Source organism: Chelonia mydas, chromosome 1, assembly GCF_015237465.2.
Source record: "Chelonia mydas isolate rCheMyd1 chromosome 1, rCheMyd1.pri.v2, whole genome shotgun sequence".
Taxonomy (NCBI): Eukaryota; Metazoa; Chordata; order Testudines; family Cheloniidae; genus Chelonia; species Chelonia mydas.
The window spans coordinates 14835981-14863164 of record NC_057849.1 but is presented as its reverse complement, the minus strand read 5'-3'; the positions used below and the strand labels follow the sequence as shown (position 1 = coordinate 14863164).

At 45.8% G+C, this 27184-nt stretch overlaps 1 long non-coding RNA gene across 1 annotated transcript; it reads left to right on the top strand.

Moving 5' to 3' along the window:
• The first annotated feature begins 91 nt into the window (after positions 1–91).
• On the top strand, positions 92–21919 carry LOC122462825. Its single transcript, XR_006285650.1, has 3 exons — positions 92–251; positions 21083–21088; positions 21908–21919. It is a non-coding gene; the product is annotated as an uncharacterized LOC122462825 (long non-coding RNA).
• Positions 21920–27184: the final 5265 nt, after the last annotated feature.

Below are 27184 nucleotides of genomic sequence, written 5' to 3'. Positions count from 1 at the left end.
TCGCCCAAGGATCTGTACTGGGGCCACTGTTGTTCAACATATTCACAAATGATCTGGAAAAAGGCTAAACAGTGATGTGGCAAAGTTTGCAGAGGATACAAAACTACACAAGATATTAAATCCAAAGCTGACTGTGAAGAGTTACAAAGCGATCTCACTAAACATGGTGACTGGACAAGAAAATGGCAGACAAAATTCAACGTTGATAAGTGCAAAGTAATGCACACTGGAGAACATAATCCCAGCTATATGTGCAAAATGATGGGGTCTACATTAGTTGTTCCCACTCAAGGAAGATCTTGGAGTCATCGTGAATAGTTCTCTGCAGACATCTGCTCAATGTGCAGCAGCAGTCAAGAAAGCTAACAGAATGTTAAAAAAGCATAAGGAAAGGGATAGATAATCAGGGAAAAAAAACATAATGCCACTATATAAATCCATGGTGTACTCACGCCTTGAATGCTGCATGCGATTCTGGTTGGCACATATCCAAAAAGATATATTAGAAATGTAAAAAATACAGAGAAGGGCAACAAAAACGATGAGGTGTATGGAACACCTTCCATATAAGGAGAGATTAAAAAGACTGGAACTTGGAAGAGAAACAACTGAGGGGGGATATGACAGAGATCTATAAAATCATGAATGATGTGGAGAAAGTGAAAGTGTTATTTACCTCTATCCTTTCACATAACACATGAACCAGAGGTCACCAATGAAATTAATAGGCAGCAGGTTTAAAACAAACATAAGGAAGTACTTTTTCAGATAACGCACAGTGCCGGCAGATGCTGTGAAGGCCAAAAGTATAACTGGGTTCAAAAAAGAAGGAGTTAAGTTCATGGAGGATAGGTCCATCAATGGCTATTAGCCAAGATGGTCAGGGATGCAACCCCATGCTATGGGTGTCCCTAAACCTCTGACTGCTAGAAGCTGGGACTGGATGACAGGGAACTGATCACTTGATAAGTTGCCATGTTCTGTTCACTCCCTCTGAAGCATCTCGCACCAGCCACTCTCGGAAGACAGGAAACTGGGCTAGATGGACCACTGGTCTAACCCCATATGGCTGTTCTTATGTTGGCCTCCATTTCCCTACAGTCTATCTTGCTGGCTTCAGCCCCATTGCCAATAATGTAAGTTAGCAACCTTTTATCATGCTTTCATCGGTGAAAAAACACCCCAGAATTGCTAGACTCATGATAAAAATCTCAACAACAATGGCAACACTGGGTCAATCACACGGTGGTCTGAGGACTGTGTTGGAATTGCAAGCTACCACTTTCAGAGTGGGAGGCAGGGGCCACCTGGTCCTACTTGCAGGCTAAGGGACTCTGAAGTGAAGCCTGTTATTCTGGGTCTCAGCAGCCAGGCTGCAAACAGACAGCCCAGGGTAATGTGTGGGGAGTTGTGCCCCTCTGCTTTAGGGAGCAGCCTGCTCTTTCTCACTCTGTTTTTAGAGTAGCAGCCGTGTTAGTCTGTATTCGCAAAAAGAAAAGGAGTACTAGTGGCACCTTAGAGACTAACCAATTTATTTGAACTAAATTGGTTAGTCTCTAAGGTGTCACTAGTACTCCTTCTCTTTTCACTCTGTTTTATCATTCTAAATTGTAAGGAATCAAGTAATGTAATTATGCAGCCTTCCGGCAAGTGTGTTTTGTTTTCAGCTAACTTCTCTGTTTGTGCGATGTGAAAAATAAGCCACCACGTAGGAAGATTTTACAACATGGAAGAGCAAACCCAGAGACTCCACCATGACCCTTGGTAACTTGTTCCAATGGCTAAAGAGTCTCACTGTTAAACAGTATTTTGAGCTGCTCAGGGAAATGGCACTATAAAAACCCAAAGCCTGATTTTCAAAGGCACTGAGCATCTGCCGTTCCCATCGACTTCAGTAAGATGTGTCTGTGCTCAGCACCACCGAAAAATCAGACCATATCACTTTGGTACACTTGCACATCTATGGTGTCCAGCATTGCCATCAGAGATGAGCTCCAAGAATCTAACTCAGCTCCCGCTGGAAGTAATGTGAGTCTTGCTACTTACTTTAACAGGAGTTGGATCAGGCCCTAACTGCGAACTTTAGACCCATCTTTCAACCCTCACCACCCCATACCTCAAAAGTTTGGGGCTGTCTGTGTCCAGGGATTGGTTTGGAGCCATCACTAATTGTGACAACACAGATTTGTTTATTTTTTCAAATTTTGGGAAGGGCATTTCAGATTCCCTCGACCTCAAGATACCGTCCTTTCCACTGTGCAATCCTTGTGATGACCATTGGTCAAAAGACTGTTGCCTTCATGCTGGGAATTTCAACTGAACCTCATTGACTGGGTTGATTAATAACAGTAAATTATATGATTGGGTCATATCCTGCATGTCATAACGGCTTCTCAACATCCCTGTCCTGGGCAACACGGACAGGTACGGAAGGAACTGCCAAGTCTGGTCGTCAAACTGTGTTTGATACAGGAGATATTTTGACTACTGAAACATATGCAATATACAAGAACAGAGCCACACTGCACATTGTGTATCCTGTCCATAGCCCCACTGAAGAATGGGTCTCATTCTCTACCTCACTCTCACAGTCTAATCTAATGACTAGACGTGGATCAAGACTGTTTAGCTTGGTCCTTTGAACTTTTAGGGTTCAGATAAAACACAACTGTGATCCAATCACTCCTGGTGTTTGTCCTGGTTCAGCAAAAACAACTCTGTTTTTTTACTTATCACAGTTACAAAGAAACCAGATTTTGGGAAGACTTGGATTCTGCTAGGAAAAAAAAATCCAGCCAACTCTAATTCAAGTAATGTAGAAATCTGAATGAAATCCAGCACCTCCATCCTGCAGAAATGACATCATCTACAGTAATTTATAGAGAGGACACTTATGAAATTAGACGTCCAAATACATTCCAGGTTGCATGTTCACTTATACACATAATGCCAGTTTGCACTTGGAACAAAGATTGATCCATGCACAAGTTAGCATTATAAATAAACCAAGATTAGAAAATGGTTCCAATCACTTCTCCATTTTGTGGACTGCAGATGGAGAAATTATTCATTATTTTCATTACAGTAGTACCAAGAGGCCCCATCTGAGATCTGGGACCTATGGGTTGGCACTATAGATACACGTTGTAAGAGACAGTCACTGATCCAAAGAGCTTTCAGTCTAAATAGATCAGGCTAAGGGTGGGAGCAAAAACAGAGGTACCTAGAGGATGACACAGCAGGTAAGTGGCAGAGCCCACTTCTACCACTTATTCCGGGTATTTGGAGAATGATACACATGTAACAAGAGGAAGGCATTTTCCGGGGAACTGATGCACTTCAGCTTTATCTTGAGAGATGAGGAATGACAGTCCTGTGAATAATGAATGGGGCTTGGAATCCAGAGATCAGAGTTTGGTGCCCAGCTCTGCCTCTCACCTCCTGTGTAACCACAGATAAGTCACGGAATCTCTCCTGAGCCCAATTTCCTCACCTGTAAAAACATGAGGGGGTTGTTGCAAGGCTAATTCCATTAATATTTGTAAAGAGTGCTGAGATCCCGGGATGGAAGTAGCTCTAAAAGGGCAAAGTGCCACCCCCGGGGCCAGTCAATCTCCAGTCGTCATTATGGCTGTTAGCGGTGACTGACGCACCATAAACCAATCAGCGCCCTCCGTTACCCTCAACATTCCAAAGTCCATTCTCTGCTTGTCAGGGGTGCCTCTCGGAAAGCAAATGGCGCCCCGGCCACTGCTCAGCCACTCGACGATATAGATCAAAGCCCTTTAGCGCACAGCGGCAACATCTGAGAAAGGAATGTGAAGATCATAAATTTTCGGAGCAGGGTGATGGCCATCCAGCCCAACATGCTTGCCCTTCTCAGGGTTATCCTAATCCTATCTTCCTGCTTTGTCACCAGGCTCCTTAATCCCTTCCTTCTTCAGACAGAAACCTAGAGCTCTCATCAGCTCATTTATATGCTTTGCTTCAATTGCTTTGCAAGTAATTTGTTCCATATGTTTAATTACCCTTTGCGTGAACCACTTCTGCCCGAGTTCCTGGTTTGCTCCCTAGATTCCAGAGAGCTTGGTTAGGGCCCTTTGGGGTCTGAAAGCATCTCCCGTCCTTTCTCACATTTAGGGTCCAGCCCTATATGAGGTATTGAGCACGCTTAACTCCCATTGTCTTTAATGGGCTCCCAACACCTCCAGTACTGTGCCCTAGAACTGAAAACGTCCCTGGTTTGCAGCACGTTCACAGTGACTCAAGTACCAGCAACTTGGCCAAGGTTTGCTGAAGGACCCTGTCAGCCAGGCCAAGAGGGGGCTGCTTCTGGGACACTGAAGGGATAGCAAATGAAGGCGCTTTTAAGGGTTAAGCCCTGCACCCCTTCAGTCTAAAGTAACAGTTATGGAGATAGAGGAACAAGCCCAGGCATGTCTTAAAATTGGTTATACGTGAGAGAGGGGCCCAAACCAAAACTCCTGGCTCCAATCCATACCCTACCCCACTTTCAACAAAACAACAGGGATGTGCAGAACCAGACCTTCCTGGACAGACCCCTGCAATGCCCTGATGGGAATCCACACAAGCCAAGGGGCGCGCCTGCACCGATTCAATGGCAAAACCGGGGATGTAGTAATTCAGCTGTTGTTTCTTTAAGCCAGTAAATGGCCCTTTCCTGCAAAGAGATCTGCATATACAACACACTGGTGAGGTCCCCCTCTATGGCCGATCCACAGAGGAGGACATGAGTCTGTTATAGCCCCAACTAAGGAACTTCGGCTCTTTAGCTCAAGCTGTAGCAGCTCATGCATTTAGCTCTGGAGGGGAGATCTGGGGGAAAAGAGCCACATACATCAAACCAATGGAACTCCCTGCGAGAGGAAAGGGCCACATGTATGGACTGGTTTGCAAAATAGGCCCTAAGGCATTAGAACTAATTATGGTGATTTTCTTTTAGTCTAGACTGAGAGTATAGGGAAGGGGGCGAGTCACATCAGAGCGAGCGGAAAACCCAAAGTAAGTGGGGCAGCTTGGGATACACGGAGATGCAGCCACGACACAGGCAATTTACTAAACTATCTTTCAGTGGCAAGAATTCAGAAGGTAGGTCCTTGCTGGTCTCTAGTCCTTCCTTTAGGGCATTTGCAAAAAACAGCCTCTTGAAGGCTTTCTTCCCTCCTGAATCACCTCTCCCTGCTGACCTCACAAGCCTTTCTGTGACCTCGTTGGCCCCAGTCCTGCAAAGACTTACACACACAATTAACTTTACACAGTGTGAGGGATCCTGTTGACTTCCATGAAGCTATTCACAGTGCAAACACAATTGCCTAGCGCAACGGGGGCCCCAGTCTCAGTTGCAACATCACAGCAATAATATAACACAAATTAAAAATAAACCTTAAAGATCTTGTTTATATGCAAATATCCTTGAGGAAGGTTGTGAAGGCCTTACCTGGGCCTTTGTGTTTTCACCATTTATGAACAACAACAAAAACCGAGGGAAGAAAACTACAGACAATACAACACAGTAGAGGAATTGTTCCTAGCACAACGGTTTTCAGAGTTTTTCCATGAGCCATACGTACCTGGGTCTTTTTAACAGAGCCCCAGTTTTCCAGAGGGAGGAATTACCACTTCCATTCCTGTGCCATTCCACCGCTTATACAAGTGATAATCCCACTTTTATCATGCGAGTCTCTCACCGGAACCAGAGAGGATGCTGCCTTTCCAGTGAGAAATGAACGAGATGGTGTTTAAGATGTGCAAAGTTTAAAAACACAAGTGGAGAAATGAATGGCAACTTTTTTCCAAGCTTTTTATTGAATTCCTACAGCAATAACATATTTTCATGACCCAGAGATGAATGAAATAATGACTTAAGCGCAACCGCGAATTCATATTACGAACTCACTAGGGTGCAAGAATTATTTTATACAGGGAAAGTTTTGAAAGGAAAGCACAGAGGCTGGGGTTTTCAGCAGGGCTTCAGGGAGACAGATATCCAGCTGCCAGGGCTAGGGCATGGGCAGCCTTGCATAGAGGTTAGTGTTGGGCACAGGTTGAGGGTCCAGGACCAGGACCAGGACTGGGAGCCACCTACTAGGAATCAGGCCAGGTTGGGACACCAGGAGATCAGAATCAAAACACAAAGCAGAGGGCAGGGATCAAGAGTCAGTTACCAGGAATCAGGCTGAATTAGGGTACCAGGAGATCCAGATCAGGTGACAGAACCAGAGGGCAGATATTGGGAGGCAGTTATCAAAAGTCAGGCCAAGTCAGGATAGCAGGAGGTCAGGATCAGAGGGCTGGAACCAGTAAACCCCAGACCAGCAGTCCATGGCAAGGTAGTTGTATGGTCAACTTCCTGCTTCCTCCCTTGGCTTATATAGGGGTTGAGGCCCACTTAGGAGCCTCGAAACTCTCCCAATCAGAGTGTAGTGGTGATGTGTGTGCCCCAGTTGGGCTTTAGAGACCCCAATCCCAGTTGCTATCTGTGAGCTGCCAAGTGGAAGATTGGAGTGTGATGACTTCCAGAGCCCCAGGTTCAAGACCCACAGGGCCGGACATGAATTCCCTGTGAAATGGGAGCTCGGCACCTAGTTGGTGTAGGTGCTTTGAAAATCTGAGCCTAAGCCAACAGCACAAAGTGAGGCTCCAATATCCTCACTCCTATTGAGTTGGCCCCACTGACTTCAATGCAGGAAGGTGCTGTTCGGCATCCCTACGGGTATCAGAACCCGGCCCAGGGCACGCAGGAGAGCCAGGCGGCAACGTACCCCATCACAGGAATATTATCTTGTGGGCCGAGAGGTAGGACAGCATCTAGGGCCCCATAGGGATTCCTTTACTCACACTGAGTGGCACCGTACTCCTGTTGACTCCAGGGCTGTGGGGCACCAGCTGCTCTCCGATCGCTCAGAGACTGTGTGAAATCGGCCCCGCTCAGACTCTGTCTGTGATGGGCCCCACCGGACACACTGGGGTCACTCAGGCTCTGTGCTGGATGCATTCCTGTGTACACTCCAGGCTTTACCTGTGTGTTGCCACCTTCCCCTGCAGCATGGGTGTGGGTCGCCTGCCAGGGGCATCTCTCCCCTCACCAATTTCCTGCTGTTGCAGGGGCCTTGGCATTTCTGGCACCTCGGTATCTCCTGTTCTCTGCCTGTGGCACACAACAGTTTAGTCTCATCTAGACCAGGGGTGGGCAAACTACAGCCCGCGGGCTGCATCTGGCCTGTCAGCTGTTTTAATCCAGCCCTTCAGTTCCCGCTGGGGAGTGGGGTCTGGGGCTTGCCCTGCTCCGGTGCTCCAGCTGGGGAGCAGGGTCGGGGGCCGCTCCGCGCAGCTCCCAGAAGCAGCAGCATGTCCCCCCTCTGGCTCTTACGCATAGGGGCAGCCAGGGGCTCCATTCCGCACACTGCCCTCACCCCAAGTGCTGCCCCTGCAACTCCCATTGGCCGGGAACTGCAGCCAATGGAAGCTGCAGGGGAGGCGCCTGCAGATGGGGCAGCATGCAGCAGAGCCGCCTGGCCATGCCTCCATGTAGGAGCTGGAGGAGGGACATGCTGCTGCTTCCGGGAGCTGCTTGAGGTAAACTCCACCCAGAGCCTGCGCCCCAACCCCCTGCCCCAGCCCTGATCTCCTCCTGCATTCTGAACCCCTCAGTCCCAGCCTAGAGCACCTTCCTGCACCGCAAACCCCTCAACCTCAGCCCCAACCCAGAGTCTGCACCCCCAGCTGGAGCCCTCACCCCACCTCCTCTGCTCCAGCCTGGAGCCCCCTCCTGTACCCTGAACTCCTCATTTCTGGCCCCACCCTAGAGCCCACACCCCCAGCCAGAGCCCTCACCTCCTTGTGAACCCCAACCCCAATTTTGTGAGCGTTCATGGCCCACCATACAATTTCTATACCCATATGGAGCCCTCGGGCCAAAACGTTTGCCCACCCCTGATCTAGACTGACCTGTACCTTATGACCTTTAACACTATTAAATTGATCACCACTGCCAAGAGCTGCCTTGACAATAGGACATTTAATTCACCTCATGCTCTTAGGAGAGAGGGGCTGAGGGGCAACAATTTTAGACCTTGATTCAGCAAAATACACAAAAACTGGGGGAGTGGTAAATAATGAGGACAACAGATCACTGAGTCAGAGCGATCTGGATTGCTTGGCAAACTGGGTGGAGGCAAACAATCTTCATTTTAATTTGGTTAAATGTATTAATCTAGGAACAAAGAATGTAGCCATACTTACAGGATGGGGGACTCTATCCTGGGAAGCAGTGATTCTGAAAATATCTGGGGGGTAAGTGTTGATAATTAGCTGAATGTGAGTCTGCAGTGTGTCCAAAATGGCTAATGCAATCCTTGGATGACAAAACAGGGGAATCTCAAGTAGGACCAGAGAGGTTATTTTACCTCTGTATTTGACACTGCTGGAATCCTGTGTCCAGTTCTGGCGTCTTCAATTCAAGGAGGATGTTGATAAATGGGTGAAGTTTAGAAAACATGTCCTATACTGATAGACTCAAAGAGCTCAGTCTATTTAGCTTGACAAAGAGAAACTTAAGGGGTGATTTGATTACAATCTATAAGTATCTATATGGGGAACAAATATTTAACAATGGGCTCTTCAGTCTAGCAGAGAAAGGTCTAACATGATCCAATGGCTGGAAGTTGAAGCTAGACAAATTCAGACGAAGTAAGGTGTACAATTTTAACAGTGAGGATAATTAACCACTGGAACAATTTACCAAGGGTGGTGGTGGATTCTCTATCACTGAGCATTTTAAAATCAAGTTTGGATGTTTTTCTAAAAGATTTGCCTGAAGAATTGTTTTGGGGAAGTTTGCTGGCCTGTGCTATACCTGAGATCAGACTAGATGATCACAATGGTCCTTTCTGACCTTGGTATATATGAATTATGTTCATGGTTAACTTTAAGTTCACAAATATTTCCATTGACTTGAATAGAATTACCTATAAGCCTAGAGTTAAGCATGTGCTTTGCTGCATTAGGACCTTAGTCTCCAGGCCAGGGCAACAGAAGGAGATAATCTATGTCTGCCCCAGTCAGTAAAATATAGCTCCAGTTAGGACCTAAGAAGATTCTGACAAAACCTGTTAACTTGGTTTTTATCTGCAGACGTTTTCAATCCAATGCCACAGGGAATCCTGATTTACCCACAGGAAACCCCAGAGCCAGAAGGTTTAGCTGTAATGACTTTATTGTATATTCAAGCACTGAATGTCAATTTGGATTACAATGTCAAAATAAGCTCCAAGAGCATGCAGTTATACCCCTGGGTCACCTGGCAGGAACTCCAAAATGAAATTAAGATTGAGGATAGTGCACTCCCAATTCCTCCATGCAAATCCACAAAAGCTAGGGCTAAATGCTGCTGCTGCAGGCTACCAGTGCACCATGCCTTCTCATTCACTGCACAGAGTCCTTACCTAGACACGCGTCGACAAGAGATTGGCCAAACCCGTTCACAACTAATCAAATGCAGTTGTAGAATTTTCCAGTCTCTACTAGTGCAGATCTGAATCATTGTAATTCATGTAAATAGAGGATCACGGTCAGGATCATGGACCAAGCACTTTACACATAGGTGAAAAGACCATGCCTGCCCCAGGGAGTCAGCAATAAAAGAGACACAGGAATAGACACAGGGTGTGGGATGTAAGAAAGAAGTAAATGATCACAATGAAGATTTATACTGTCTTCCAAGCCAAGGATCTGTAGGAGACCCCCCCCCTCCCCAGAAGCTACAATTTGTTTATTGCTGCCCCTCAGTCTCCTTTCCACAGGCCTGTAATCAGCCAAAGGTGAGGTATTGGTCTGGGACTCAGGAGATCTCAGTATGTTTTCCAGCTTTGTCACAGGCTCCCTAAGTGATCTTGGGCAAATAACTTCATCTCTCTGATCCTCAGTTCCCCATCTGTAAAATGGGGACAATAACCCTTCTTTTCTCCCATCCTTTGGCTGCCCTGTCAATTTTGACGGTAAATTTTTCCAGGCAGGGGCTCTCTCTCACTATGTGTATGTACAGCACCCAGCATGAGGCCTCATTCTCAGCTGAAGCTACCACAGTATAAATATCTTTTTTTATAAAGGGGTGAGAGGAAGATATATCAGAAAAATTTGAAAGTCCAGGTGCCATTCCCTGTATGGATAATTTTAAAGCCCTTTCAAAGAAGGGCTTTTTGCAAAGAAATCTGTAAACCCCAGCCTGGGATTTCCTGAAATTCAATACAAGGAGGAGTTTGCTAGTGGGAAATTCCATGCACAGTTCCCTGCCCTCCTTGAAGCCCAATACCCTCGTGGATCAATCTCTCTCTCCACGCACACAGCACCCTAATTAAAATACACCATGGCAGATTATCCCACTGGGGTCCCACACTCATCTTCCATTCAACCTGGTCTCCTCAGCCTCTCTCATTCTATGGAAACATGATCCCTTGGATATAAAAGTCACAGAGAGAGAGAGAGAGAGGGAGAGAGAGAGAGAGAGAGAGAAAGAAATAAAGGAACTTTTCTATCAAACTTTCCATAAACCAATGAAAACCCGAACATCCCGCATCCCACCCCTCCACCCCCTGCCGCCCATCTCTCTGAAATCCTTTCCCCGGCTTAGTTTTACCTTCCATTAGTTCTTATTTCCTGCTCTTCGCCCCATTGAGGTGCCGTTGACATCAGATGGAGACAAGCTTAGCAGGCTGGGGAAGCAACTTGGAAAGGCAGTAGAAGCTACCCGGACCCCGTCATGTGAGGGAGTTTGTGGTACTGGCCTCCTCAAAGGGGTTTGGCCCACAATCCAGAAACCACAGACACACGCAGACACACAGCTACGCCACACTCTGGCTGAGAAGCTGAGAGTCATTTCAGATCCCCACCTGCTTCGAGGCAACCACAGCAGCAGTAGCCAACAGCACTTTCCCCCACCTGCCTTTGGCTGGAAGCTTGTAACCATCACTTCCAGCTGTGGACCTCACCACACACTTACTGATGGAGTTACTGACTCCAGCCTGGATCACTGCATTGCATTCCACTCGGGGCTACACTTGAAGACCACTGGGAAATCAACGAAGGTGTCATGCTGTTGCTGTTGCCCCACTGATGGGGCACATTGCACCTGCACTCTAAAGATCACGCTGTCGGTGGGAGAAATTCAAGGGTTGGCACTGACTTTTGAATGATTTGATTCATGCTATTTTAGAGACTCTCTCATTCTTACCTGTCAGTTGAGGTTCAGCATGACTACTCCAGAGAGGGAGTTCACCAGGGGGTTTGCAGAGAGACATTCTTGTGTTCACTCAACTCTTGCTAAGCCACCCAGCACCCAAATTCCATTATGGGCTCTCAGATCATGTTGCAAATACCATCTGTTTACCCTGCCTTTCCCCAAACAGTACAGGGGGTTGAATGGGTAGAGCTCCTTCACTTTGGTACACAGCAGCTTAGACATTTTTGTGGCTTGGGATATAGTGATTTTCTGTGATTTTAGTGATTTTCTGTGTGTTTTAAAATGTCATTGTGGCTGAGGATTGTGAAAGGTACAGACTTAAAATAAAAAAAAAGGGGGGGGGGAATTCCAGTCTATTACATTTGTGCACAATCAGATGAATATTGAGAGACAAAGATAATAATTCACTGGCAAATGCACAAGGGGGCAGAGTTAAGGCTAAGCGGTCAACTTTAAGTTGTGGAATTTCCTGACTTTCTGAGAGTCTGATTTCTCCACTGGAACATTTCAGTAATGCTGGAACATTTTTGTTGAATGGAGTCAGTGCACACTACATATAACATCTTTCTGAGAATTTATTTCCCTGAAAGTCTGGACAATGTCAGTGTAATAAGAGTTAAGGCTCTCCTCTTAGCCCATATACAGCTTCCAGCAAAGCTGACAGCATCTTGTATTTGTCACCCAGAAGAAATCTTATCCTGATTTGAGAAATCTATCTGGGCCAGCGGTAGCTAAACAACTCCTTTTGCATTGTCACAGTACATACTGCTGACAAAAGCATCATTTTATAAACAACCCAGAGCTAACACAGGCAGCTAGCACAAATGGGGTGGGGGGGGGGGGAAGGGGGGAAAGGGGAGATATTCACAAAACACATTACCATAGCGCTAAAGAAAGTGGTGTACTGGCTATCTTGTTTCTCTTTTAATGTAACTACAGTGTATAAATGTGCATGCTAAATGCATAAATCAGTTTCAATGGATGCCACTTTCCATATACAAGTGCTCAATGATCTAAGCAACTACTGTGCGGAGATCTGATACTAGAGGGCTCATTAATCTACCACGTAATGCGCACCTAGTTAATCTACCATGTAGCTGAAAGATGAAGCTAGACACATTCGAACTTTAAATAAAGCACAAATTTGACAATGAGGATGATTAATTAGTAAACAGCTTACCAAGAAACATGGTAGATTCTTCATTGCTTGAGTCAAGATTGGCTGTCCTTTTAAAGAGACACTCTGTGGTTCAGCCAGGAATTATTGAACTAGATGCAGGAATTGCTGGGTGAATTTCTTTAGCCAGCCTAATGCAGGAGGTCACCAACTAGATGATCATAATGGTTCCTTCCGGCCTTAAAGATCTGTGGAAGCTACTGGGTTAGCTTTAAGGTTTCCAGACCTATTAGTGAAATACTGTGTCCACAGCTACCAAAACACAGGCTGTAGCCCAAGCAGAAATGATGGACCTGATGCAGGAATTACTGGGTGAAATTCAATAGCCTGTGTTATGCAGGTGATCAGACCAGATGAGTGTAATAGTCCCTTCTAGCCTTAAAACCTATTACTTTAGAGGTGGGAGGAAAAGTGTGAGTGTGTTAGTGGTCGTGGCAGTGGCAATCTTACAAACCCCGTACTTTTATTTCTTTGTTTGAAGTGGAGCAGAGTCAGCTCAGTGGAGACAGAGCAATGTTTCAGTGCCTCTTGGCCTTTCCTCAGAGTCAGGTGGCTTTGTAACAGGCTTGTAAAGTACATGTCATGTCTCCTTCTACCAGCTGGTCCACACTGAGGTTAATAGTCAAGCATTGCTGCTATCTGATGAATTACTCCTTTAGCTCACGTGATAGAAGCCTGGGCTTTTACGCGGCAGGTGCAGAGCTCAAGTCTTGGTGAGGGTTTGCTGCACCTTCACAGAAATTTGAGAGGGAATTTCAGAATAGTTTGTTTTTGCTGGTTAAAGTCCATCAGCACGCTCAGTGTTACAAAGGCAGGCTGCAAACCCCCATCCAGAGAATGCATTTTCTGGAAATCTCTCTCTTTGGTTCTGGGAAAACAGCATGAGGCACATTGATAGTAAGGAGAAGTAGTTCAACTAGTGGAACTCGAAGGATGGTGGGGTGAAGACCTCCTGTGGAATCTGTTGGAAGCGTTCCCTGAGAAAATGAGTGGAAAAAAATACCTACCCGATGCAAGCTGGTTCATTCTAAAAGCAAGATAAATTGCTCTTCTGAAGTCTTTGTCGCAAACCCCATGGACAGCTCTCCTATGATAGGGAAGGCTGTGCAGTACGCAGCAAGGAGATCTCCTCCACCTTCCCTCTAATTTGGTGACAGCATTTCAACAAGAGACTTCCAAAAGCCTCGACTCCAGCACATCATTGTTTTTGATCCCTTCGTACAGAGAGTACAGACATGGAGACATACATATCTCTCAACCTGCCACGGCCCAGATGCAGAACATAATGCATGACAAACATTCCAAGTGAAGGACAGAAAATGATTCACACCGGAGACTTACATTGTAGCGGGACCCCTTCCTTCAGCACAAATGGCTCTTTATAATTTCACTGACACAATTCTGCCTTTCTGATGGAAACAAATTCCAGTAATGACAGAGAAGGAGCACCAGCTTTGTGCAGAATGTGGGTGACTTTAGAAAGGAGGGACGTTTGAGAAATATGCTTGAACTGTGTATGTTTGTGGTGTGGAGAATTCCCAAGGGAGTTTTCACCGTGCAATCAGCAATTAGAAAATGAGAGAACTCTCCTGCTTGGTTCGTCAGGGGAGTGGAGATCCTTTTCTATTTAACAAATCATGGGGAAAGGGAAGACTGTGGAACCAGTGCATTGAAAGCACAATCCAGCTCCTTCCAAATCAGAATGCCAAGAGAGGTAATCAGCGTTTTGGGAAACAGAGACTGTGTGAAATGAACAAGAGCTACTGTCCTTCCTCTCCACCTTTAAATCTGTGCAATATTTTCACACACACACTCAGATGCAAGTTTGCTTCCAGAATGACATGTAATTCCAGCACCCCCGCGGAGATTTGATTCCATTACTAAGCCATCTCATCACACCTTTTCCTCCCACATAACACCAACCCTAGGCAATCACAGCCAGACCATAAAATGAGTCCTAGAGCTCTTCAGGGGAAGGATCAGCTCAGCGTTCGTTGCTGCAATTTGTCCATAGTGAGAATGTAAAAAAATATTAAAGCAGCACATCAGCGATTAATTTTAGAGGTGAAGTAACAGAACACTGAAGCTGTACAGCTGCTAGGAAATACAGCAGAAGACGTGGGGATGTCTTTCCATGCAGTGTCTGATTTCACAATTCAGCGTTATGGAAGGGCATAAATGAAATGCTGGTGCTGGGTTCTAAAAAAAGGAGCTGGATGATTTTGATCACTAACATCTGTCACTATCCAAGCTCAGGCCTCGTTACCTTGGCCCGAAAGCCATGGTTACATGAACCATTTTCAAAAACAGTTTGTGCTAATTTGGTTTCAACACCGGGAAGCTAAGCCGTTGGCATCCTTCTAAGCACTCTGTAAAGGGTGGATGAAATAAGAGGAATTCTGAAAAATTAGTGCAAGAGCTGCAATGGGAAGTCATCAGGGCATTTGTAACATGCTAGGCACATTCTCCATTCCACACATGGGTGCACAAGCGCACCATGAGCCTGACTCTGGAAATTTTTAGTAAGCACTGTCCGTTGGTATGCATATGCGCAGTGGAACTCCTTGAGTCTGAACAGAGGGCATAAAGCATAGTGCAGAGCCAACATCTCTCCAGTTCCTTTTCTGACCACCAATGCAGAGATGATCCGCAGCAGAGGGGATGGAGGACGAACAGTGGAATACAGATAGGGACCACACATCTCGAAGAACCTCCATATACAGGTAAGTAATCTCCATTTCTTCTTCGAGTGATTGGCCCTATGTGTATTCCACATGTGTGAGATTAGCAAGGGGGTGGGTGTGAGAAGGTGGGTGTGAAGATGCAGATGTTACGGCCATCTGTTAAGACTGCTGTCCCCATGGCTCTATCTGTAGTAGATGACTGGACCAAAGCACAGTGTCTTTTGAAGGTATGTAAGTGGCTCCAGGTAGCTGCCCCTTATCTCCAGTAAAGGTCCCTCTCGCAAAGATGCCACACAGGTTGCTTGAGTTCTGGTAGAATGGGCTCTCACCACCTGAGATGTGTCAGGGAATTATGAGCTAATTGGTAGCAACGGATGACGCAGCTCGCGATCCACTTATCGAGTCCACGACGGCAATAAAAAAAAATCTGGGTGTTTTTCTAATTGCTTTTGTTCTCTGCAGATAAAAAGCCAGTGCCCATCAGACGTCCAGGGAGTGAAGCATTCTCTTGTCATCAGAAGCATGTGGTTTTGGATAAAACACCAGTAAGGGGATGGTTTGATTTACATAAAACTCTGAAATTACCTTAGAAGTGAATTTCGAGTGGAGGTGAAAGGATATCTTCTCTTTATGAAAGGTGGTATATGATGGATCTGCCACGCTCCAAGCTTGTTTATCCTTTTGGGTGATGTGATGGTGATTAGAAAGGCAACTTTCATCAAGAGATGGGACATAGAGCAAGTGGCTAATGGTTCAAAAGGAGGTTTGGTGAAAACTGAAAGAATGAGGTTGAGGTCCCATTGGGCTGGTGGCTTCCCCATTGGTTGAAAAGATCTAATAAGTCCTTTGAGAAATCTAGTCAGTGTAGGATGAGTGAAGATAATATGGTCCTTAATAGGAGGATGAAAAGCACTGACTGCTGCCAGATGTACCGTAGGGAACTGATAGTGTTGTGTAAACAGATCAGGAAATGCTCAGATGTCGATGGGTTGACATTTTCAGGAGGCGTGAGAACCAGAACTATCTGGGCCAAGGGGCATGATGAGGAAGACCCAAGCTCTGTCATGATGAGGGTCTTGTGGTACCAATGGGATAGGTGGAAAGACATTGTGTCTGTTCAGGGCAACAGAAGGGTATAGTCCCCTGAGCCCCAGCTCAGAGCTGCTCTGGAGCAGTACAGGGGGAGTTTTCTGTTCCCTTGTAAAGCAAAGAAATCCTAGGGTGGTATTCCCCATTGGTTGAAGATCTCACTGAGAACAGAATCATGAATCTCCCATTTGTGGTCTGTTGAAAAATGCCTGCTGAGAGTGTCTGCTAGGGAGTTCTGAGTGCCTAGTAGGTATACTGCTGAGAGAGTGAGGTGATATCTGATACACCAATTCCAGAGTTCAATTTCCTCTACACACAAGGAGAGGGATCTTGTTGCCCCCTGCTTTTTTTATGAAGAAGATAGTTGTCATATTGCCTGACATTACTTGGATATGTTGGGATTGGATGAGTGGGAGGAATGTGTTTCAGGCCCGACAAACCACCCTTAATTCCAGTAAATTGATGTGCATGCTTGAGGGGTCCAGGTGCCTTGTGCGGTGTGATTGTTCATATGAGCTCCTCAACCTAATAAGTAGGTGTCCATGACTATAGTCACTTGGGTCTAGGGGTTAGGAAAGGAGTTCCCACCCAGACTGTCTCCCGCTTTGTCCACCAGGTGAAAGAGGCCAAAACCTTGTCTGGAATTGATACTTGGGCTTAAGGTGTTGTCCTTTTCTGGTGAGTAAATGGACTGAAGCCAGGTCCATAGGCAGTGGAGATGGAGCCTGGCAAATGGCTTAACGTAAGTGCATGAAGCCATGTGGCCAAGAATAGAAAAGCAAGTCCTGACTGTGGCCTGAGGTTTGAGGGCAACCTGTTTTAGTCATATCATGATGTCCTGGAATCTCTTGATGGGGAGAGAAGCTCTCACTGCAGTCAAATCCAAAGTTGCTCTTCTGAAGTCTATGGACCTCATGGGGTCAGAGTAGACTTTTTGTGGTTGACATAGATTCCCAGGGAAGATAGAAGACAGAGTAGGAATGTTGTTGCCAACTGGACTTCCATGCTGGATGTGCCCATCAGAAGCTGGTTGTTGAGATATAGCAAGACAGTACAACCGTTTTGTCTCATCCAACTGCCACTACTGAAAAGACCTTTGTGAACACCCTGGGTGCTATAGCTAGTCTGACTAGGAAGAATTCTGAATTGGAAGTGGTCCTGTCCAATGAAGAACCAGAGGAACATTCTGTGGGATGGGTGAATATATGAAAATAAGCGTCTAGTGTCAAGGGCTGTGAACCAAGTCCCCTCTTCCTGAGAGGGGATTATTGATGCCAATGTAACCATGCAGAATTTTAATTTTTGGATCAATACATTCAGTTGGCATCCACCACTGGATTTCTTCCTTCCCTGATATTGAGGGGGCACCCATTCTATGTCCCCTTTCCGGAGAAGAGAATTTTCCTTGACACAGAATGTCCTTGTGAGAGTGGGTCCTGAAAAGGGGTCAGAAAGGGGGTTTGTGGTGGGGAGGTGAGATAAACTCAATTATATACCCATGGTGGATGATATCTAGTACTCACTTTCCTGTAGTTATTGCTGTCCAGTTGAGAGCAAAGTGGGTAAGGTCGCCACCAAAGGTGTGGGAGTAATAAGTAGGAAGTAGGAAGTAATGCGGATCTCAACTGTGCCATCAAAATAACCCCTTGGATGGTGGGTGGGGTTAGGTGACAGTTCATAGAATCGTAGAATATCAGGGTTGGAAGGGACCTCAGGAGGTCATCTAGTCCAACCCCCTGCTCAAAGCAGGACCAATCCCCAACTAAATCATCCCAGCCAAGGCTTTGTCAAGCCTGACCTTAAAAACCTCTAAGGAAGGAGATTCCACCATCTCCCTAGGTAACGCATTCCAGTGTTTCACCACCCTCCTAGTGAAAAAGTTTTTCCTAATATCCAACCTAAAACCTCCCCTACTGCAACTTGAGACCATTACTCCTTGTTCTGTCATCTGCTACCACTGAGAACAGTCTAGATCTATCCTCTTTGGAACCCCCTTTCAGGTAGTTGAAAGCAGCTATCAAATCCCCCCTCATTCTTCTCTTCCACAGACTAAAGAATCCCAGTTCCCTCAGCCTCTCCTCATAAGTCATGTGCTCCAGCCCCCTAATCATTTTTGTTGCCCTCCGCTGGACTCTTCCCAATTTTTCCACATCCTTCATGTAGGGTGGGGCCCAAAACTGGACACAGTACTCCAGATGAGGCCTCAGTACTCCAGACTCCACTCAAGGATCCAGACATACAGCTTCTCCTCCCTCAGTTGTAGAGGTAGGAGAAGCTGTATGTCTGGGTCCTTGAGTCTTTTGCTTCTTACATGGGGGTTCATATGAGCGGTGATGATAGAATGCCTGGAGCTGGTCAGGGTCTAAAGGGTTGCTTATGATGTTTCCCCTTTGGGGCTGGGGAGTAAATGCCCACTGATCATAAGGTTGTTCTAGAGTCTTTTAGAGTGTGCAAAGACTGATGAGTCTTGAAGTGACGCTTTGGCCACTAGCCTGCCTTCATCAATCAGGGCTTGGCACTGAGCCCTGTCCTCCTGAGAAAGTCTGTCTTTAAAATCTTAAATTTGGCATAATTAAGGAAATCATATTTTGCTAACAATGCCTGGTAGTTAGAGACTCTGAATTGCAGACTAAACTATGAGAAGACTTTCCTAACCAAGAGATTGAGTCATTTAATGCCCTTATCAGTTGGGGGTAGTCTTAAGAGTACCTTTCTGTAGCCACTCGCACCACTGGGGCATCTGGCATTGGCCACTGTCGGAAGACAGGATAGTGGGCTAGATGGACCTTTTTCTGACCCAATATGGCCGTTCTTATGTTCACTAAGAAGTTGAGCGCTGGATGGAGGAATAAAAATTCTGCCCCTTTAGCTGGTATGAAATATCATTTCTCCACTCTCTTTGAAGTAGGAGGGCCCAAGAGGCAGGGGTTCCAGGATAGCTTGGTTAACTGGAAGGCCAGAGGAGATTGTCCCAAAGGCCCTGTTGTCTTGAACCTCTCTGAGGTATCTACAGCCCAGTTTCCGCCCTCCACAACAAATCCTAGTACTGCTTGTGATCATCAGGAGGATGGTGGGATGAAGGAGCAACCGCCGCATCCCTGAAGGGGACCACGTACCAGTCAGAACCAGCTTGATCTCTTCCTCCTCTGCAAATTCTGATGAAGCTGGTTGGTATCAGCTGAGAGAGGAGGGACGGTATGATTCCCACATAGATCACAGGCATCTGCTGTATGGATCCCATGGACCCCAGTAAGACCAGCAGGAATTGACCAGAGAGGACCCCAAGGCACCAGGCACCAGTGATCCCCTGCATAGGTGTATTTGGAAGGAGGCAGGCTGTTCCATTACCTTCCCTGGTCTCCGACCAGACCTGTTTCCCTTGGGTGCGGGAGGAACCTCACCACATGCGTCAGACTCACTTGACGAAACAATAGGCTCCTGTTCTACTGGCGGCGCCGACGGAACTGGTAGGAGGATGTTAGATGAAGATGTAGTAGGAGGTGATATTGTTCCCCTCAGGGTGGTTTCCCTGGATGTAGGGTTGTCTCTAGGAGGAGCCTGGCTTGATAACAGGGGAGATGTGGGTAAGACAAAATGAAGGTATCTGCCATTGATGTAAAGGTTTGGGTCCCCCCTGGTGTTTGGGGGGTTCATAGGAGGGTATCGGTATCCAACTCACCCAAAGGCTAGTGTTCAGATCCCAGCACTGAACTCCCAGATGGAACTACTGGGTACCACTCCTTAGGTTTGAAGGGCAGAGCCAGAGCCAGTACCACTGTATCCTTCTTTTGTGCCTTTCCTTCTTGGACAGGTTTATGCTGGCCTACTTTTTTAGGACCCACGCAAGAGAGCCCAACTGACTTTGACTCAGCTAGGGAGGGATCCTTTCTCTTAGGGGAGGATCTGGACAGAGATCTGTCCTTATGACTATGTTCACGTCTCCTACTCTCATAAGAGAGTTTCTTAGGCTTGAGAGTTTTTTTTCATTGACTGAAGATCTCATGCTTGGAGGGGCACTGCTCACAGTCTGAGGATGATGTACAGGGGCAGGGGGCCTCCCCATCCTGAATCTGAAGGAGGTCTCATAGTCTGCTCCGTCTGGTGCTTCTGCAAATAGAACTCTTGTTTCTCACAAGTTCAGGGAGGGAAGGAGTGGCAGATACGAGCTTCCACAAGGAAACAGAGGCAGCACTGGTGGCTACCACTAACAGAAAAGGAACTGGAGCAGGGGAGAGAGTACTTGAACCCCAGAACCCTTGGCATAGCCCCTCTTTGGAGGCCAGGGAGTAACTAAACTAATATGCTGACCATAAAACAATACAAACACTAAAATACTAAGCTATTAAGTTATTTACAAATTGCATTCACAGGTTTAAAGAAGAGGAAGATCAAATGGACACAAGATTCTGACTCTATCATGTGGTGGTAAGAAGGAACTGGAGAGGCGTCGGTCCACACTTCCCTTTAAGCCCTAGGTTCAGAGCATGAGGAGTTCCTCTGTGTATGTGCGGATCAATGGACACGGCCTACTAAAAATTTCGGGACTCAGGTGCATGGTGCACATGCGTACCCTCATGTGGAATATACACAGGGACCATCACTCGAAGAACGTTTGCTTCCTATGAAATTGGAAATCAGATGCAGAGTTTTGTGGACAATGTTTATGTTTTGAAAGACCTCACACTCCATTTTACCTCAGGCTCTATTCCCACATGCAGGTCAACATGTTCTCCATGCTGATGACAGGATTACTTATTGCCCGCCATCCCTACTGACTGCACATTCAAAATACACTGCTCCTCTCCAACATGTGATCCAATTAGCTGGATTACTTTAGAACCTGAACTGGTTTGTTATTAGATATAGTATTTTCAGATAGAAGTTCTCTCTTGGCCTTGAAGTCCACATTTGTAGAGGTCTGTTCATCCCAGCATCAAGTGCCATGATAGTTGAGAATGAGCCTAGAAAAATGAGTTATAATAATTCATGGTTTACACATAATTTCACTTTGACATTCAGATTTGAGCAGGTAATTTGATCTGTAGTCGCTTTTAATGGACACATGAAATAAAACACCATGCAAGACAACTGAAAACATTGACTTAAACAGTTATGGATTTTGCTTTCCTTTCTGGTGACATCATGGAAAGATATTACCGCCTTCAGTGACATTTATTGATGGGTATTACTGCTCTCCCTGAGCTCCGGGAAAGGGTATTACTGGCACAATCAACACCATACTTAACAGCAAAAAAACACCCCTTCTGACAGGTATGTTATGGGACTATAATGGCTAGCTACTCTAATTGCACAATCCTTTTGGTGCCCAAAGCCAGCACATGTCCCATTGCTGGCAGGTGGCTGTATGATGAAAATCCTGAATGCTGTTGCCAAGAGTCTAAAATCCAAAGTTAGAGCAAGTGTTACATTTACTCCCAATCCACCCCAGCTAAGGAAACTAAAGCAATAGCCTGAAATTGTTTCAATTACAGTCGGCAATCAATACAGTTGTTCAGTGTCAGCTCAAAACCCGCCGCTACAGCCATCAGCTCCTCACAAAATACCTCCCCCTGCTAGGAGTCTAGCTGCTCAGCGTCCAAGGCTAATGAGAACACGGAGATGGCTATGTTAAATATTCCCCTTCACTAAGATGCTAGATTAAATCTTGTGAGAACATTTCACAGAATCATAGAATCATAGAATATCAGGGTTGGAAGGGACCTCAGGGAGGTCATCTAGTCCAACCCCCTGCTCAAAGCAGGACCAATCCCCAACTAAATCATCCCAGCCAGGGCTTTGTCAAGCCTGACCTTAAATATATCTAAGGAAGGAGATTCCACCATCTCCCTAGGTAACGCATTCCAGTGTTTCACCACCCTCCTAGTGAAAAAGTTTTTCCTAATATCCCACCTAAATCTCCCGCACTGCAACTTGAGACCATTACTCCTTGTCCTGTCCTCTTCTACCACTGAGAATAGTCTAGAACCATCCTCTTTGGAACCCCCTTTCAGGTAGTTGAAAGCAGCTGTCAAATCCCCCCTCATTCTTCTCTTCTGTAGACTAAACATCCCCAGTTCCCTCAGCCTCTCCTCATAACTCGTGTGTTCCAGTCCCCTAATCATTTTTGTTGCCCTCTGCTGGACTCTTTCCAATTTATCCACATCCTTCTTGTAGTGTGGGGCCCAAAACTGGACACAGTACTCCAGATGAGGCCTCACCAGTGTCGAATAGAGGGGAACGATCACATCCCTCGATCTGCTGGCAATGCCCCTACTTATACATCCCAAAATGCCATTGGCCTTCTTGGCAACAAGGCCACACTGTTGACTCATATTCAGCTTCTCGTCCACTGTAACCCCTAGGTCCTTTTCTGCAGAACTGCTGCCTAGCCATTCGATCCCTACTCTGTATCGGTGCATGGGATTCTTCCGTCCTAAGTGCAGGACTTTGCACTTGTCGTTGTTGAACCTCATCAGATTTCTTTTGGCCCAATCCTCCAATTTGTCTAGGTCCCTCTGTATCCTATCCTTACCCTCGAGCATGTCTACCTCTCCTCCCAGTTTAGTGTCATCTGCAAACTTGCTGAGGGTGCAATCCACACCATCCTCCAGATCATTTATAAAGATATTGAACAAAACCGGCCCCAGGACCGACCCTTGGGGCACTCCACTTGATACCGGCTGCCAACTAGACATAGAGGCATTGATCACTACCCGTTGAGCCCGACAATCTAGCCAGCTTTCTATCCACCTTATAGTCCATTCATCCAGCCCATACTTCTTTAACTTGCTGGCAAGAATACTGTGGGAGACAGTGTCAAAAGCTTTGCTAAAGTCAAGGAACAACACGTCCACTGCTTTCCCCTCATCCACAGAACCATTTCTGCCTTGGAAGAATGGAAAACCTCTGCTTTGTGCACTTAGGGAAACCTGTGCCAGTTCAAAGAAAAGGAGTACTTGTGGCACCTTAGAGACTAACAAATTTATTAGAGCATAAGCTTTCGTGAGCTACAGCTCACTTCATTGGATGCATACATTGGAAAATATAGTGGGGAGATTTATATACACAGAGAACATGAAACAAAGGGTGTTACCATACAGACGGTAACAAGAGTGATCAGGAACGGTGAGCTATTACTAGCAGGAGGGCAGGGGCGGGGGGACCTTTTGTAGTGATAATCAAGGTGGGCCATTTCCAGCACTTTACAAGAACAGTAGGAGGGGAAATAAACAAGGGGAAATAGTTTTACTTTGTGTATTGACTCATCCACTCCCAGTCTCTATTCAAGCCTAAGTTAATTGTATCCAGTTTGCAAATTAATTCCAATTCAGCAGTCTCTCGTTGGAGTCTGTTTTTGAAGTGTTTTTTATTGAAGAATTGCCACTTTTAGTCTGTAATCGAGTGACCAGAGAGATTGAAGTGTTCTCCGACTGGTTTTTCAGTGTTATAATTCTTGACGTCTGATTTGTGTCTATTTATTCTTTTACGTAGAGACTGTCCAGTTTGGCCAATGTACATGGCAGAGGGGCATTGCGGGCACATGATGGCATATATCACACTGGTAGATGCGCAGGTGAACGAGCCTCTGATAGTGTGGCTGATGTGATTAGGCCCTATGATGGTGTCTCCTGAATAGATATGTGGCAGTTCAGAAGGGTTATAGATCCTTGCTTCCCTTCATTATGAACTGACTTAAGACTGACTGAATTTATTTCTGATGGCCCTTCGCAAGTCAGACTACTAGAAATTAGTTTCATTTGCTCTAGATTTGATTTTATTTTTTTTAAAAAAGCAAAGGAAGGCTGTGTAAGGGGAAGGAAATGTTTACCTGTTAAATTATCTGAGACTTAATTCAGACTGGATAGGTATTCTTATTCAATACCTGTCAATCAAGCAAAAAGAAGCCAATGAAAGTGACTTTGAATAGAATATTACTAGAAATGGTCAGTCGAACATCTAAAACACACACCTGGAATCAAGACAAGAAGAAAATTGGACTGAAAATTAACAGGCAAATTCATCCCTAATACTACTGTTTTAGTCAATGGAGTACAAGAGGATGAGTTTCACCCACAATATGTAGGTTGACATATTGCATCTAAAGACCAGTTATTTACAAGTGGAGGGAATTGTCTTTACTTAAAAAGCCTCTGTTTTATCAAACAAGATTTGTCACTTTTTACTATTGCATAGTCCTCTAGGTACCAAGAGAATCAGAAATCTTCTCCCAATCACACACAGTGGTTTCCAATCTTATTTCACCAGAACCAAATTAGCAGTATGAAAGTGCCTCTCTTATCCATTTTAGCGGTTTTAAACAGGCAGCCATCACCATTCTATCTAAAGAGTAAAACAGATCAAGTTTCAAGAGTTCATGGAGTCTTTGGATTTTTCTTTTTTCTTTGGCAAAAGCTGTTTGGAGTATTTGTTGTTGTTTGGTTGATTTGCTTATTTCAGGTGTTTAACATTTGGAGGGGGGGTGAGGGGACAAGGTAGAGTTTAGGTAGATGTTGTCAGTGTTGAGTGTCATTCTTTCTATGGTGGAAAAGCTTTTTCAAATAGGAATGTTGTGCAGTTTCCTACAGATAGTTGGCCTCTGGATTTGCCTAGTCTCCTTGGAAAGCTATTCCATACCCTTAACCGAGAATGTTTTGTTCCCAGTTCCCATGTGCTTTGTGATCTACCTTGTCTCAGAGGAGCACAACTGCTGACGCAGTTCATAGATCAAAATTCAGTGTAATGTAGATGGGACTTGATCCATTAAATGTATTGAACATTAGGACCTAGAATTTAAATTGCCATGTGAAGTCAGCCGGGAGCCAGTAGAGTATGGGTTTGATGTCCTCATAGTGGCCTAGAGGGCCCTGCTAAGATCTGTTCCCCATTGTGCTAGCTTACTATATGCATGTAGTGCCTATGAGTAGCTGCCCAAGAAAGTTTATAATTTACATGGACAAAGGAAGTTATTTTACATATTTTACAGATTAGAAACTGTGATAATCCCAGATCTGCCATTGGCCTGATCTGTGACCACAAGTGAGTCACTTGACCTCATAGGGACCTCTACCTACTATAAAACAATACAAACTATATTTGTCATTGTGGCAGGGTGGTCACCCCCTCATGCCTCGAAGGGCTTAAAACAGCCCTAAGAGAGGGCTGTAGCCAGAGGAAAACTAGACTGATTGGGGGAAATAGCCTCAGTGGGCCCTATAAGAGAGCTGTTAGCCAGGAGCTGAGAGACTCTCTCTAGCTACATGGAGAGAGGAGGACCTGGCTGTCTGGGAAGCTGAGGGTACCTAGGGCAGAGCAGTGCTGGGGAAGGGCAGAGGGAGCTGGGGAGCTCCAGCCTAGCAGAGCCCCAGGCTGCAGGCCGAGGTAAAGGCCCACGAAAGGGTACTAAAGCTGCAGAGGAGCAGCCCAGACCGAGACAGAGGCAGCTGGTCCGACCCCTCTTGCCGATGTGTGGTACAGACTGCAGTCTGCCCCAGGGAGCGGGGGCTAGACTATGACTGACAGTAGCCACTGAGGTTAGGGGGTTGGGGGTTCCACCTGGGAGGGGGGACCCAGACTGAGGGGGCACTGCCAGGGGCAGAACCCTAATCTAGAAGAGCACCAGCATCCAGGAGGGGCACGGGGCCAGCAGCAGGCAAGACACCGACCAGCAGAGGGTGCTCCTGGCTGAAAAGAGCTAATTCCCTGGACAATCAGCAGGAGGCGCCGCAGTGGTAAGTCACTGCCGCGCGACAGTCATATGGTATATACATATCACTTCTTTACCAAAGTGCGGGAGCTGTTTAACTGGGCACAGCAATGTTACACAACCCTTTAAGACAGTTAGTGAAGAATACTATTGAGTTGTAACCCTCTGGAATCTCCCTATCCCAGCTCTGCTTGTGGTTTAGGGCTGTATATTACTGGGTTTCCGATTCAGAAGCCATTTTTCCTCACACTCCAGATTCCCTCAAGCCCACCCTTGCCTGGGGTCTTGGCATTTTACCTTCTGCTTGGACAAGGGAGGAAATGTCTTTTGCATCACTGTTGAAGCATAGAGGGTCCCTTTGGTTATTCATATTACACTGCCTCCCACCCACAGTGCCCCGTGTCACAGTCACTCCCTTTTAGGGTTGCAGTGGTGGTCTCTTGTTTGACTGGAAGATAAACTCCTTCAGCAGACATATGTTGCTCATTAGCTTGGATCACAGAAGGTGCTAGAAGACTAGTAACGCCTCCCTTATGAATGAACATGACACTTCCACAATCCGCGAAGCTCTGCATGTCCAGCTGCCCGAGAGCAGCACAATGGGGTGTGGCTCTGTTATTCCAGCTGCGTACCATCTCTTTGCGAGGAGCGTGACAAAGTGATGCAGTGCCATCTCACGTGAAATGAAATTCAGATCAAATTAGACAAGGTGATGTTTTCTTAAACTAAACCTGCTTTCATATTATTCATATGTGGGGCTGAGGAACTGAAAGCCAAGAAACTTTATTGAGCGAGAACATTGGACTCAAAGGTCACCCCGACATGCAGTTTGAAGCAATGTACAGATTAAAATAGTCCTCTAGTAAAGAAACCACACACTTAACTCTTCAGATAAATACTAACCAATTTTATTTTATAAATACAGATGCTGAGATTTCTTGCAATTACCAATGGAACTTTAACATGCCATTTATTATGGGATATTTAATTTTGTTTTAGTTATTTAGAATACCTGGCTAGGCAAGGATAAGCCAACACACTCATGCTTGCTATAAAAATATAGCTGGATGCAACCTTCCAAAACTAATATTCCGAGAATCTTAGGAATTTCTAGTGGGGGAAGAAAATGCAATGGAACATTTTCACTCAAAAACGCTTGCAGATTTCTACAGTGTGTCAGCTGTGCAGAAACTAAAAGGCTCTTGGCAACTAAAATGCAGTGATATATCATCCCACTTTACAGCTTGCCTCCATTCTCCCTCACCAAGATTTTT